Genomic DNA, 15,685 nt, shown 5'->3' with positions numbered 1-15,685 from the left:
ATACCCTTCCACTGACCTAACTTAAACACTGAGGAGTCTGTATCAGCATAAATGATCAGAAATAAAAAGCAGATAACTAGAGACTGGATTAATGGAAACAATTAAATCCAATATCACTTTGTGTTTGTCTATGAKCTTTCACATAAAATTTCTACTGTAGTGCAAGAACTCATATGGTGATGATGGAGGGTGCAAAATAAAAAAAAGTGCTAAGTTAATTACTACATACTTGCTCATTAATCATGGGATAAATATTAGCCACTAGCTACAATTGCCATGAAAAAGTGAATTTTATCTTAGGATGTGTCAGAGGAGTTACAGCCAGCAGRGACAAGGAGATATTGATACCAGTGCAAATGCAGGGATCTGCCAATCTGGCATATTGGCAACTTTTGGCGAACCATAGTTGAGGAGGATGAATTCTGACTGCATGGGGTGCAGAAAGAATGGTGAGACTATTCAGTGAATGGGGAAATTGGGACAATGTGCTCTTATTTCCCTTCTACCTCTCTTTCCTTGTCACCCCAGCTACTTTTCCAACAGCTGGGTCCTTGTCCTGCTCTCCTGGCAAAGCCAGCTCTCAGCTGTGCTGCTCAGGGCACTCCAGAGCCATCACAGCCTGCCTTGTTCACAGTCCATTTTGCCATGGCTGCTGCTGCTGGGAAATTCTGTAACAGGGGATAGAAGGGGAGGAGGTYCTGTAAACCACGGTGTATTTACATCCCAACCTCTCAAAAAGCAGAAATCCAGGCACACTGGGACTACAGAGCCCAGGCAAGGTGCAARCTCTGCTTCTGTGCTCAGCCCTTCAGACTGAGCTCTGCCTTGGTGGCTGACCAAAARCCATGGTTTGAATTGAGGTGAGAATTGAAGCTGCAGAGGCACAGGACAATGGATTATTGTCCTGGTGGCTTTCTAGGAGAGAGCTCAAAGCTGCCTGAAATAGAGGCTGGAGGCCTTGGAGTGCAGCCCAGAAAAGGATGTGACAATGCTCTGGCCAGAGGACAGTTGTCYCTCCTGGTCTGAATGGAGCATTGAAAGTGCTGTGCCAGCAGCACTGTGCAGCCACACAGCACTCCCAGAAAGGCTGGGTTTGCTCCTGGGGAATGTGAAAAGCACATGCACAGGCAGCAAAGCCGCTGCCACACTCTGAACATCAACCCTTTTTATTCATTAAATGTATGCTAACAAAAAAGGTTGGCATCAACTTTGTTCACATCAAAAAGACACAGTTCCAATTCCTGCTATTGCATAATTTAGGAACATGAGCTTCTGCAATAAAACAACGTGCCGGGCAGAGAATGACAGCATTGGCCACACCATTGTCACTCTGACACCAAAGARAAACGGAGCAAATGCAGTCAAAGAAACCAAACAACATTCAGGAAAGCATCAAAGTGATAAAGCAGACTCTTTGATTTTGCTTTACACATAATTTTCAAAGAAGTGCTACATTTCCAAACACACTCGGTCCATTCTTGATGCCAATAAAATGACTCTGTTTAGCTTCATGCTTTGATAGGAGTAGGAACAAAAAAAAAATCTTCCGTGAGTTGTATTTCTAAGCCTTTCTATCAAGTTTTGAAYTTGCTAGGAAAAGACTAAATGTATTTGTTGTTCTTTGAGGAGGCAGAGCCTTCACTGAGGGAGAGCYGGTGTCAGGCCTGAGTAGCCCTATACACAAACCAGCGTTTGCAAGCACGAGGAAAAGCTCTGAGCAGAYTTTTTGTTCTTCTGTGTTTAATACACCTCTTTGTTAGCAGACCAAGCCTCAGGGAAAAAGAACAACTCACAAAGCATGTAAGAGCATTTTGGAAAAGGTGCCTGACCATAGTCCTCTAATAGCTAGAAAAAATTGGTTATTATGTATCTATCTCCCATTATGTTCCCAAAGACACAGGCAAGGTTTCAAGGCACCTGATCTAAATGCACTGAAGGAAAATATTATTTTCTGATGTTACAATTTGACCATTAATGATGTCAAGCATGAAGCTTTTCTTATACCCTGACAGGATGTACGCCATTTCTGTCTTTGTAAAATCAGATTTTCTCTCTGTGCTGCAGCAACTGTAAAGCACAAGCTGCCCCCAGGGAGGTATTTTGTTTAGCTGTGCAGACACATTCCTCCAGGAAATATTGAAGCCAAACCACACACACACACGCACACACAGGCCCTCTATTAGAAGAATTCAAAGCTTGAAGAGAAAACAGACTGGTACTCGCTCTGGAATCTCAACTTCAGTGCATGTTGAATTGTATTTTTCACATTCTTCTTTGTTTTTACCAGCTGGGATGCAGACCAATGCAGGCATTTTCTGAACACAGAGAGCACTGTCCAAGGACAGCCCTGTATCCTCCRGCCATGTCAGAGTGGAAAAAGCAACATGGAAAAAATATTTGCATRTCCAGCATTTACTTGTTTTTCTCATGTGTGAGACAGGCATGGACAGTGGCAATTGCTGTCAGGAGTCAGAGTTTGCTGCRCAGTATGTGGCTCTGCAGGACAATCATGCAAGCCAGGAAGTAAGAGAAGTCATATATTTATACGATTACTCTTTCATGCATTATTTTCACTCACTCAAGGCAGAGCTATGAGAAAAATCAAGTTCTATTTTATTCTCAGATGGAGCCAGATGCTGGCATCCACTTTGGTAGCAGGTGTCAGGAACTGGACAACTGATACAGCAACATAATTAAAACCACCAGAATCTGACCCTTGCTTAGGACTTGGCTTCAGCCCTGAAACAGAGCTGCTATTAGGCCAGAGCCTCTCTGAAACTCAATTAAATTCTAGTGATTTTTTTTAATTTAACACATTTATTTATTTATTTATTTATTTATCTTTGTTTATTGAACTTATATTTATCAAGATTTTAATTGATTTAACTGTTTTTTGTAGGTTCCAATCTCAGGAGCTAAAGACACCAGGGATTTGTGGGCTGCTTGCAGATGGCTCAGATGAGCAAACATGAGGACAAACAATCAGCTGTACTTCTCCTGCTAGACCCAATGACAGGGACCCCTCCTCTGCTGCCCCAGCAAAGTCCCTGGATCACAGCCCTTCATGTCAGTAAACTCAAGGAGTGCCTTTTTTGGGGCTCTCTCCATTACCAATTTCCCCAAGTGGGGCAGAGGAAGAGCCAGAAGGTGGCTGGTCCTGTCTAAGGTGAACAAGGTCCAAGAGGTGCTGGTGTTTGATGCAGGAATGATACAGGAAAATGACTTTGCTTAAAGGTAAAAACATCACAAGCTCTAAAAAGGATTGTGCAGCTTGTTTCACTCAAAGGCACTGCTGGGGAGGGACAAAGTTTTATAAAGAAAAGTGTTATAAAGTGTTTATAATGTGTTGAACATACCATTATTTATTAGCAAATGATTCTAGTAATTAGAAAGCAGATATTTAAAATCTAGGATAAGTCTAATGCAAATGAGGGTGTTTATTTCCCCTTCATTTTATCCTGCTGCTTAAGCTAACATTAAGCAGTAGATGTGACACTATATTCTTAGAAGAAATAMAAAATAATTTTGGATTAGACTGCTGATGTTGAAAGATTCTTGCTACAGACCTGGTGTATAAATTACTTGAATTTTCAGTGCAATCCCCGAAAGACTTTTAGCTGTGTAAGAGATCAGCATCAGGAGCTGACCTCTTTTTCAGAGAGCACTGATTAAAACAAGATGGTGTTCTTTGGGTAAAACCCAAGGCTCACAGCCTGCTGGTGAATTCAGTAAGGTCACCCTTTGACTTGACAAGTTTTGTATGTGTGTGCCGAGAGCATAAGAAACACCCAGAAAAAGTTGTGGACAAATTCTTGTGTGCAAGAACTTACTCAAGTGAGGTATGCTTGCATGGACACTGTGCTGGAGCTTTTAATGCATAATTCAGAATCTTTAATAAATCATGTGGCCATTGGTCCTTCTGAAGCACAGATGCCTTAGGGAGTGTAATGATTTTTTGCTTTTTTTTGTTTATGCATGCTTTCTTTTTAAATTCCTTTTGTCTTATGGCTTGCAGCCTCCAGCAAGTGAACGAAACCTCCTGTTTGTGTAACTCACTGGAGGATATCTGAAGTGTAGGATAAGAAGACACTACATGTCATTATCTCCTGTGCTGCTGAGAGCCAGAGACTAATTTCCAGATGACATATGCTGTTAGCACTGCTGTATGGATCACAGTTTAGGGGGCAAAGTCACAGATCAAGACTCCCACTGAGCTGGAAGCTGTGCAAACATGTGCTGAAAAGACGATCTCTGGGTCACAGAACTTTGCTGCAACCTCTGCACACTTCTGTGTTTAACCTACTGCAGTTTTTCTCTGCAGGCTGTTWCCTTACAATCCATTAATAATGCTGTATTTTGCTTGTCTGGCAATTGCATGCCTGCTTAGCATTTGTTTCATGAAATCAATAAATGAGAAATGTCTGTGTTAATACGGTGGATTTCTGACTGTTGTGTCTGCTGGCATCAATGAATCATTCCCTCTTGCGATAGCACACTGAGAAGGTAATCAAATTTTTCTCCCTTCCAAGAGCACACCCAAACATCTGAAAAAGTCTGTACCTGATTTGCGTGCTGTGGCTGACAGATTTGGGGGTTTTGTGTACATGGGATTTTCAGACTGACCAGCTCTTACTCCAACARTTCTCCCTAGATGAGGAAATGCTGCTTTTGGCATTCTTTTTATCTGGCAACATTTGGGATGAATAGCACATTGACAGTGCCAGTCTTTTTAAGCAGTTTCTTCTGTTTGGGTCTAAACCCAAAAAGCAAACTCTTCCTTTGTATTACCACTTCAGTATCTGGTGCAGAGAAGAGAGAGCTTTCACAGCCCCAAGAACTTGGCTATCCTGCTCCAGCTCATGTATTCAGTTCAGAAGTCCTCAGCTGAGTTCCTGTCACTTTAATGTCCATAATTCTCTAATGGACTCTCATTTGGCACTGGACAGACACGGCCAATGCCAGCCACTGGACTGTGTGTGCCACATGCTTGAGAGTTKTTTTCTTCTCTGTGGTGGCTTCTGTCTTGATGACACTGAGGGCTGGAAATGAAATATTGTGAGCTGCTGTCTTGCTGAGAGTGAGGATGAAAACCCTGAGGGCACGGGGAAGCGAGAGAGCACAGAATGAACCACGGTGGAGCAATCGCAGTGGTAAATGACCAGCGAGTTCTGCACTGAGTMAAGCAAGCAAGCAAACACAAGTTGTGTGTTCAAGCAAGCATGAGCTGTGTGTTCAGTGCTGCCTAAAGAGAATTCGTGGTCTTTTTGGCAAGAAAGTAAATGTTTGCACAAAATATAGGAAGAAAACACGTTTTCAGATGTGTTTCAAGCATACACAATGCCACTGTTTTGGAATTTACCTATTCAGTAATTGAACATACCACATCTCTTTAGGTACAAGTAGCATCTAAATCAAAACCAAAAATAAATTCCTTGATTATTTCACCACATTTGGCTCTGGTGTTTATGATTTTCTTTTTTGTAATATACAATTTTCTTTCCTGTAATATACAATTTCAAAAGCAGCTTTTAAAGCACTTTTAATCATTGGGTTAGCAAGTGCTTCAGTAATTACACACACATAGAGTTTCCATGCTAGAATGGATATTGTTGGAGGCTCATTTTTGTCTTGGTCAGTACAGTATAAGAGACCTATTCTGACTCCTCTGGACACAGTGCTTTCTAAACAGTCCTTTAGTATTCTTTTTTAAAAAACTGGATGCTTTCTGGTCTATTAWTTTTCAGTGATCCACTGAAACCAAGTTGCTTTGAAACCAGCAAGAGCACGTATTTGTTCCCACAATTGATGCCTTGCCCATGGGCCATAGTAGATCAATATGAGCTGGGGTGTTTGGCCCCTCACTGTCTTGCTGTTACCCCATTCTCGTGAGATGACTCAGATGGAAACTGCCAGGATTTTTATCAAATCCTCATTTTTGAGCACACTCACAAATATTTTCACCGGGAACAAGGTCCAGTGCCCTGTGTGAGGAAAGGTCACTTTTGGGCTTGTAGCAGTTAATATCAACAAACTTCACCACCAACATAATTTTATAACAATGTTTTCCTTTCTGTGTTTTTTATCCCCCTCCAAGGGCTGTTGGTCGCTCTATTGAAGATTCCTGTAATTTCAGCAATAAGCCACAGCAGGATCCTTTCAATCAACAGCAGCAGCGTCACAGTGAGAAGCAGTAACACATTTCCCTCCAAGCAAGCACTCTCTGACTCCATTGAGGCACACAAATGTGCTCCAAATCCCAAATCACCATCTCCCAGCCCAGCAAGACAAAGGCTGCAAACTGAGCTGAAACAAAACAGATAAGCAAGCTAAAACATTTTCTTCCTGCAGAAAAATAATCCAAATATTTGCACTTTGCCTACCTGTAGAAGCTTATGTTCTTTCCYATGGTCTTGCTGCAGTTTCTCCTCTCCAGGCTGAGGGGCAAAACCCTTTGCAGGGCAAACATCATGCTTCTTTGACCTGCAGTTGAAAATTCCTCATGCTTTTCAGGAGACTCCTACTTTTGGGAACGTTGATGCCAAATGAAACGGTTTTGATAAGCTGTGTTCAGTGACACTATTCAGATTTTTCCTTCAGAGCAATGGAACCATGTTTTCTTCAGCTTCATTTCTTTCATTTCCAGTTCATCATTTACACCACTACTTTAGTCTCAGTTTCTATCTTGCAGGTGCAACGGGGCTTCCCTTATGGAAAATACACACACAGGCAGAAGAATGGATGTGGCAGGGAGCAGTCACTGCTGAGCATCAATGTTTGTAATTCTCTATTCATGAAGGTTTTTCAGAAGCAGAAAAGACAATCATCCTTATATGCACGTAAAAAAAGGATCCTCCTGGAAACTGGTTCCATTTTTAAGGTTCTAACATGAACTGTAATTGTCTATGAATGTCACAATTCCCAAAAATCCACTCTAAAGCTATTTTTAAGCATCCTTAAAGGGAGGCAAAATCATAAAACTCATATAAGAACACATATTACATTGTGTCACCAATTACAGAACATTTGAGGTATTTGCTATTGGATTGTTTTCCCTCTCCATTCTCCTTCATGAAAGAGTTCAGGGAGGATATAAAATAAACAGGCTTGAAGGGTGACAAGCATTGAAAGTTTCAATAGATCTGAAAAGTCATAAAATCCAGACTAAGTTGTCACAAGTTTTATTTCTGTATCAGGACRTGAGAAATTGTTCATGGGTCCATTCAGTGTTGGTTCTCTTCTATCTCCTGTTTCCTGAGTGTTTCTGTTCTGAGAAGTCAGAAAAATATCAGATATATAAAATGACCCCTTAATAGATTGATACTTATTAAAAAAAATAATTACTCTTAAATTATAAAAATATTTTTAAAGGCTTAAAAAATGCTAACATTAAGATATTTTAAAAGCACCATTTTAATGTAAATTTAATCTTTGACAGAAGTTTCTTTCCTGAATTTAAATATGCCATCACACAGATTTTTCAGAGGAAAATAATGCTATAATATCTGAATAAAGTAGACATGACAAAATTATAAGGAACTTCTTCCCATTATGAGGACTCACAAGTGCTTCAAATCGATGGCATCTACAGGGCTGCATATACTAGGAATCCTAGAAAACCCCAGATGCCACAAGCACAGCCAATTTCCCCCTTCTGCTCTGACTAGTCTGTGTGGAAAGAGCTCCTTCCCCTTCCTGACCAAGCACGACTATTCCAAACGGGGTGTCCAATTGTACTTTAACAAGAAATAAATTGCTGTGGTGAGTGTTGTTATCCTGCAGGATTCCCCCAGGAGCCAGACTCATTTCTCAGAGCTGACTGGCTCCCTGGAACAGCTGATGCATCTGTTTGTAGTCTGCTCATCACCTGCACCCATGCATGGCRCTGAGGACATTAAATAGGATGCCTCTCCTGCTACTTTTACACATATTTMTGTTTGAATCATTGCTTGAATGTAAATTGAGTTAAGCTGGAGTGCAACACAGAACTAAATGCTGTTGTGACTGTACATAACAAGAGATTTTTCTTCACCGGTCTGTTTTCCATTAACAGCATTTTCAGATTATTTTCTTTTTTTTTAGAGAAGGAGTGAAGAAAGCAAGAATGGATAAATTCTGCAATTGTTCTAATATGCTGCTGGGAAAAAAAAAAAAAAAATGCATGGGGTCACAGACCAAGGGATATCTTCGTTCAGGGCATCTCTGCAGTAGTTTCACTGGAGGGAAATCCTAGAGCTGAGAAGATAAACATACCTTCATGGAAAGCGTTATTATTCTCATTTTGTTCATTGAACTAATGCATGATTGGGGGTAAAGGAGCTTAGCAGGTTCATGGAACTATAATTTACAGAGATTGGGAATGACTTTGGCTCTGTAACAAGGTTCTGACAGATTGCTGTGCTCTTGTGTGTTAATTGATATGATTCCAGTGAATGCAATAGCAATGAGCACCAAAATGCTTTCCCATGCTTATGCATGACCAAAGGTAAATTACAAGGTGTCAGAGACATAATTCCTGCTATTTTTCACAAGGTGTAGTCACACCTTTGACTTTCCAAACCCATGCAGTTCTCAAGCACATCATTGGGCTTCACTTGCACAGAACATTTGAGCCGATCCCTCCTACTTTGCCTCTTCCACCATCCCATTGCACAGATTACAGTCTGGCATGCATATATTGAATGTACTCACAGCAAATCTCTTTATGAGACAAGGACAGAGAGAGATGTGCTTAAATCTGAAGAACAGCAAAGCAAAGAAAACAGGAAAATATAGACAACTTTCTTTGGACTAGGGTGGTATTCTTTAGCTTTTTTTGCCCTGAAAATTATCATTGAGTATTTATTTTCTACCTCTAAGCAATTAAGGTAGTGGAAAATGATAAAATTAATACTTTCAAGAACACTTATGAAACCTTGGATTCTCATTTATTTATTTCCCCAGACATGGTGACTTTAAATTTTTTCATTAGCTCTGTAGATTTGAATGTGAATTTTTACCCTTTTGCTGCAAACTTGAACAATTCATGAGTGCATCAGTCTWGGCTTGGCTTTGACACATTTTTGCAGATGGAATGGGCTCTTCAGCAAATAATGTTTCCCTTATTTYACACAACCAATTACTGTTGAAAACATTTCATCCAGGTGCCACTTTTGTGAAAAATTGATTTTTCTTTCTTTCATTTCTCAGCTACCTGTGTTCAAAACCAGCATGGTTCCTCAGCTTGCATGGGTTTATCTTGTGATATTCAGCAGAGGACTTCAGTTTTCAAATAACAAGCTTATATTTTCTTATCTCTGAGATGAGAAGACATGTCTTGAGCAGCTTTTGAATTTTAGGTCCAAGTTTAAAAAAAAAAAACAAAACCAAAAACACGAAGCCAAAATGAAAAGATGTAAAAAAAAAAAAAAACAAACCAAAAACACGAAGCCAAAATGAAAAGATGTAGCTACATTCCTGAGAAGAAGAGAAACAAGAGAGCTGTAAGTCATCCTGGCACCCTTATTTAAGTGTTTTGCCTTAATAGCCCAAATGTAATAGCTCTAAAAGAGCAGCCTCTTAACTATTCTTCAAAGTAGGGCTCTTCATCACTTGAGCTACTTTATGAGTTCTTGAAAGACACACTGCAGGCTAGGAAAGATTGGGAAGTCTATAATTTTACATCAATCAATGCCGCTGATAAATTACTRGTCACAAGAAAGGATGTGACAAAACACAATAGGACAAGTTATTAATGGAGAATCCCCAGTGCTCCAGATACAGCTACATTACATGAGGAGAGGAAGAAAAAAAATCGTTAAGCAATAAAGCTTATTAAACAGCTGAGATTGAGGGGAGCATAAACCACACGGGGCTGGTACAGGCTGTGAGAGAGAASGGCTGAGCTATTGCAGTGCAGGGTAATGGCTGCAACACCGAGCTGCAGAACAGGCTGCCCCAGCACGCACAGATCCAGCATCACCTCCTCTGGAATGCTTAGCTGTGGAGAGGGACAGGAGGTATCTTGGTGCTGGAACCAGTTTGTCTCTCTAAAGAAATGAAAGAAACTCCAGATGTTGTCATTTGTCCCTTTTTTAAGTTGCAAGAAGTCTACTTTGGGAAATATCCTTGTACATGAAAACACCAGGCGGAAAGACCAAAGTGTGTAGGGGGTCACAGACCATGAGCAGCACGAGTGGAATGTGGGGATCCCAGTCACAATTTCAGCCCAGGGTGAATATGTTCAACTACATGAGGTTGCAGTCACAACAAGGTACTGTAGTGTCACAAGTCTTTTGTCACATGCATGTTTTCACACCCTTAAAAGACATAGAAAAATTTCTTTCCAACACCCCAAACACAAAACCAATGGTTGTGAACAAAACCTGTACAGGCAGAAGATATTTTRTTCATGCTCCCTGTTCATGTACCTGCATGCAGTAAAGACCAATCTCTTGACATTTTGTTATAAATTTTTTTTGGTCTTATATACCTTGACTCTGCAGCTGTTTCAGACCAAAGTATTGCCAGGGATTGTAAGAGGACAACCGCACATCATCTTGCCAGGAGCTGACATCAAATTTCTCACATTCCATCTGTACCACTGGGGTTTGCTTTCTCACAATGTGGACCTCAAAACTTCAGTCATATCAAGGAAGGTAGTTAGAAAAATCTTTCACAAGTTTTCTGTGCTCTTTCTGTGCTGAGGGAAATAAATAATAGACACAATGTTGAATTCCACAGAAAASAGGTAAAAGTACAAAGGAGCAAAATGCTTTGTTTTGATTTCTGCTATATACTGCAGYGAAAATGGCTTAGGGTTTATCAACCTGAGATTCAGTTAACAGTGTCAAATCAAAAGATGGGCATAATASACCTGATCAGGCTGTGTCTGAAGCCAATTGCAAAAACCCAACTCAGTGGTAATAAGTCCAAACTGGGGCCAGCAGTTCTGGTCCCGTAATCACTTTTGATCTCAGATTCCAGTAACMATTTTCTTTTCAATTCTTGGATACTCACAGGAAGCTGACTTCTTTTCTATAGACAATCAGTTTCTGAGGGAATCTAATAGGTTGGGGACACTTTCTAGAGGCAATGCTGGAATGCTGTTTGCTGTGCAAGTAGGTTATTTAAWCTGGTTTGATTACTTGGCTGGCATCCCAGTATTGTACAGATAAAGTATATATGTAAGCAAGACTAAAACTTAATTAGAAGCCCAGCCCCAAACCTACTGTAATTACGACCCCAGTATATTTGATGTAGTACAGAACTGACTTCCCCCTCTTTATCTGTTTAGGGTTCTGTACAAATAAATTCAAGTTTTTCTCCAATATAATCCTCAGGCATCCTTGTTCTCCTTGCCCTTTATGTCCTGTTAAAGGTGATAAAGGCTTTCTATGATTTCCTAAGCTTAGCTGAGACCAACGCCTTTCCTTCTGTCCTGTAAGAAGGCTGAGGGTACAGCAGGTCTGTGTAAAAGGTCACAGTTGTGTTGTGCTCACACAGATGCAATGGGAATGAAGGAGCTGGCTGGCAGATTTTTATCTAYAACCCTTAGTGAAAGCTGTCAGCCTCCCTGTAAAATGGGTGATGGGAAAAGAAGCACATTCTAACCAYGAGATTTGATTGTGCATGACTTGTCCATGAATTTATTCCATACCCCATTATCTTGGCTGTGGCTGCTTTCATACACACACAAATCCATGCCTGGTGACCCACACTGGGATTAGTCCAAAACTCTGTTATGCTTTAAACTGGTGTCTTGGGGAATACAGAGGGGACTGGTGAGGAAGGAGCAGTTGGGAGAGCAGGTTGTGAAACCAAACTAAGCCACTTTCTTCCAGCATTGTTTTAACCTTGGCAAAGGAAGGAAAACTTTGGTCTATGCTTGAATCAATTGTTGGAAACTKTAATATATGCTTGAATTTATTCTCTGTCACTTGCATGAATATGCCAGATGATGCCAATTAGACTCACTGCTTTTTACAGTAAATCTCAATAAAACTTCAGGTTTTTAATATAATCTTGAGAGACCCTTAGGAGAAACAGTTTTCTCCAAATTCATTTGGAGTGAAACCGAGGTCAGTCAATTTGCACTGTCTCTGCCCTTTTTCAGAAACTGCAAGCACTTATGCCTGAAGATGGTCTAGAAGACTGTCAGCATGTATATTAAGTTCTTGCTCCTTGCTTGCTTCTTTAACAAATATTCCCAATGCCTAAGTTCCCTAAAATACAAATAAATATGAGCAGARGCCATGTTCTGAGAACAAGCTATCAAAAGACAATTTTTTCTTGTAATTTCAACGTGTTCTGACTTTTGTCACATCCTACTGATCTGAAATGGGTTGGAGGAGAGCCGATGTGATTTGGAAGCAAAGTTTGAACAGATTTTCCATGTCTCATCTGACACAGAGAACAGCCAAAGTGAGCTTACTGCAGTTCTGTGTAAAGTCAAAGAATGAATAGAATAGAATAGAAAATAGAATAGAATAGAATAGAATAGAATAGAATAGAATAGAATAGAATAGAATAGAATAGAATAGAATAGAATAGAATAGAATAGATCAAAACAGAAAAGGTATGGAAACACCATTGGTTCCCAAGCAGGGGATTTTCTTAACCCATGGTCTTTCCTTTCAAAGTAGTCATAATCACAAAGATAAAACATGCTATTTTAATATCTTCTTTGTTAAGTCCAGGATAGTATTCAAACACAAAAATGTCAGTGTAAACACTCTGCAATTGACAAATATTAGCATATCAACAAGGTATCCTGTGAAATCAAGAGCTGTAAGGTCACCCTCATGCTGTAAGTCTCATCAGAAGCATTTTAATACAAAAGCTGTAATCACAGAATTACTAGCTTTCAACCACTGAATTCCCTAAGAGAAGTTTCATAAYGCACAGGAGTGTAATCATATTTGATTTTCTTTATTGCTAACTCTGCATGGAGWTCTGAAAAATCACCATTAATCTAAGCCAGACAACATAGGTCTTAAATGAAAATGTAAAACAATATCTTAAAATTATGTTCATGCTGATTGCCAGGGGAAGAGAGAAAGAAAAGAGGGGGAACAAAAAAGTTCGACTGTCCTTTTTCTCTACTGTGTTTTCTGCAAAGGCAATGAAGCAGTCACCTGCTAAAAATAAAATGTGATTTTAAGTTTAGAACTTTGTTTATCTCGAACAAAACCTGATTGTCTTTTAAGAGGAAAGATAAGCATGAGAAGTTGGGTTTGGTTTTGGTCKTGCAAGACTTGGAAACTGACTGCTYGTAGCTTAGAAATCTCTGCCCCAGAAGAGTAAACATTTAATTGTTCTGAGAATTCTCAGACTTCAGAGAGCTTTACTGATATGCATGGTGTTATGATAGAGAAWTCCAGACTTATTTTTGGTTTACAAAAGCAATTGGAAAAACATATGAGTAATTGTTCTTGAAGAGTTGTTGCTAAATTTGACGCAGATGCAATGGAATTCAGATTGTTCTGAATATTTTAACAAAAAAAAAATACCAGAGTTATGCATCTGTTCAGAGTTTAGCATGCATTCAGGTTTGCAAAAGACAAAGGGGGAGCCCAGGACCACATGAATAAACAGCCTGTGTGTTCAGAGGTTGGTATTATTCTTGTCCAGGTASTGGAAAACTGCCTCTGGTTTCTTTGAGTCTCTGCTGGGCCAYGTGCACACATCTAAGCTTGGTTCATTGGACATCATTATGGAAACAACTTTTCCTTTGGTTACAGAAACACTGATGCTGCCAGGAAGCTGGTGAGTATCACACAAACACATCTCAGTTCAAGAGCAAAGACACAGTGTAATAAATACATTATATTGCTTTCAGAACAGCAAACCTAACAGTTCTTGTCAGACTATCATTTTTTTTGATCTCTTTCTGTAGAAAATGTCTSTGAAACATAATGTCTGACACTACTCAAGTGCAAGAGTTATAGAGGAATTTAATGCTATCAATTAATAAATCAAAAAAGAATGTCTCATCAATACTTTATTACTATATGTTAATTTTTCACAAAATTTGTCTTAACCTACTAGCTATGCTGAGRTTTAAACACAGGCCAGAATTTTTCACAAATAAAGGGCAGATTTATTGCAAAACTGTCAAAAAGGAGTCAAAAAGATGCATCAGTCTAGCTGGAGCGACTAATTAATGGATAGAGACAACTCATTGTTCTGTAAAATGTTACAACCATTTTGGTTCACGGTGGTGGGCCTTGTCATATGAAATTAGGAAAGTAATCTCAGAAGACTCGTTAGACTTTTGGTCTATACGAAGGAAGTCAGATGTAGAAATGGACCTGGAAATAATGGTAAACAAAATAATTTAAGTAAAGAACATCAGCAGGTGACAAAATCTGTTCATGTCTACTTATGGAAAAAATATCACCATGTCTGAATTTATCAGTTTTCTGGGTTTGCAGCTGCTGCAAGCTTTAAGCTCTCAGCCACACAACACAGGGTCTTACCCTCTTCATTCAAGTCTAATCAGCCTTTCCCAAAGAGATTATAACAGCATTATATTGGGTTAAAGGACAGGTGATGAGAGTAACTAAGGAAGGTAAAAACCATAAGCAAAGAGATTGAARGTTCTCTTGCTTTATGTAGTATTTGTTCTTGAGGTTTTCTAAACAGCTATACTGAAAGAAGGGTGGTAAATATTAAAGGAGAAGATTAAAGTCTTTCTGCCTGTGCATATTGAAAAGCACATACCCTGGCTTCAGACTTCAATTCCAATTCCCTCTTCTTTCCATGTAACAGTGAAGAAGCCAAAAATGCAACTTCCATTTCATTTTCTTTTTTTTTTTTTTTTTTTCTGCAAGTTCCCCTACAGGAACTGCAAAGGCTTTGACCTAGATACAATAATAATATATACATATTCTTTTTAACCTGCTTCCCTTTGGAGGAAGTGCCAAACTTGTAATTGTTTCTACTTCACCTCAAAAGCTGCTAACGGTAGCATTTTTGGAAGGGAGTGATACAGCTATTTCTRTCTATAAATACCAACAGCAAGCCTAGAAAGCCCTCGCTGCTCGCTACACAGCAGGTGATTCGTGTTACACCTTACCGGCGCTGGCAGTTCTCCCCAGCGCACTTTTACAGGGGAATGAATTCAAGACACGCAAGTGTGCACATGTGCATATGTACATTTATTTATTTACACAATAAATGTACATTTATTTATTTACACGTGTCCGTGTGTCCACCCGCACCCCCATCCATCTCCGTGCGAGCCGCCCCCGGGCCGTGCGGGCGGCAGGTGGCGCTGCGGGGCCGGGCTGCCCTCACCTCACCGCGCCGCGCCCGCCGCTCCGGGCCGAGCTCCCGGGGCCGAGGGGAGCAGCGGCAACCGCTCCCTTTGCCTTCTTGTTATCGCTTTGAGAACTCCGCCAAGTTCGGTCAGCCCGCCGCGTCCCCTGGGACTGCCGGGGATGAACGCCCGCTCCCGGTTGGGAGGACAAACAAAGCCATCCGGAGCCGGGCAGCGCTCACCCCCCGCTCCGCCGCGGCTCGGGAGCTCCGTACCCGCTGCCCTGCAGACATCGCCGGCAGGGCACGGCAGGAGCAGCTCCGTACCCGCTGCCCTGCAGACACCGCCGGCAGGGCACGGCAGGAGCAGCTCCGTACCCGCTGCCCTGCAGACATCGCCGGCCGGGCGGCAGGAGCAGCTCCGTACCCGCTGCCCTGCAGACATCGC

The sequence above is a fragment of the Malurus melanocephalus genome, unplaced genomic scaffold (genome assembly GCF_030028575.1).
Source record: "Malurus melanocephalus ecotype Western Australia unplaced genomic scaffold, MMel_1.1 scaffold_199, whole genome shotgun sequence".
NCBI lineage: Eukaryota > Metazoa > Chordata > Aves > Passeriformes > Maluridae > Malurus > Malurus melanocephalus.
Note: the sequence above shows the minus strand (reverse complement) of the source record.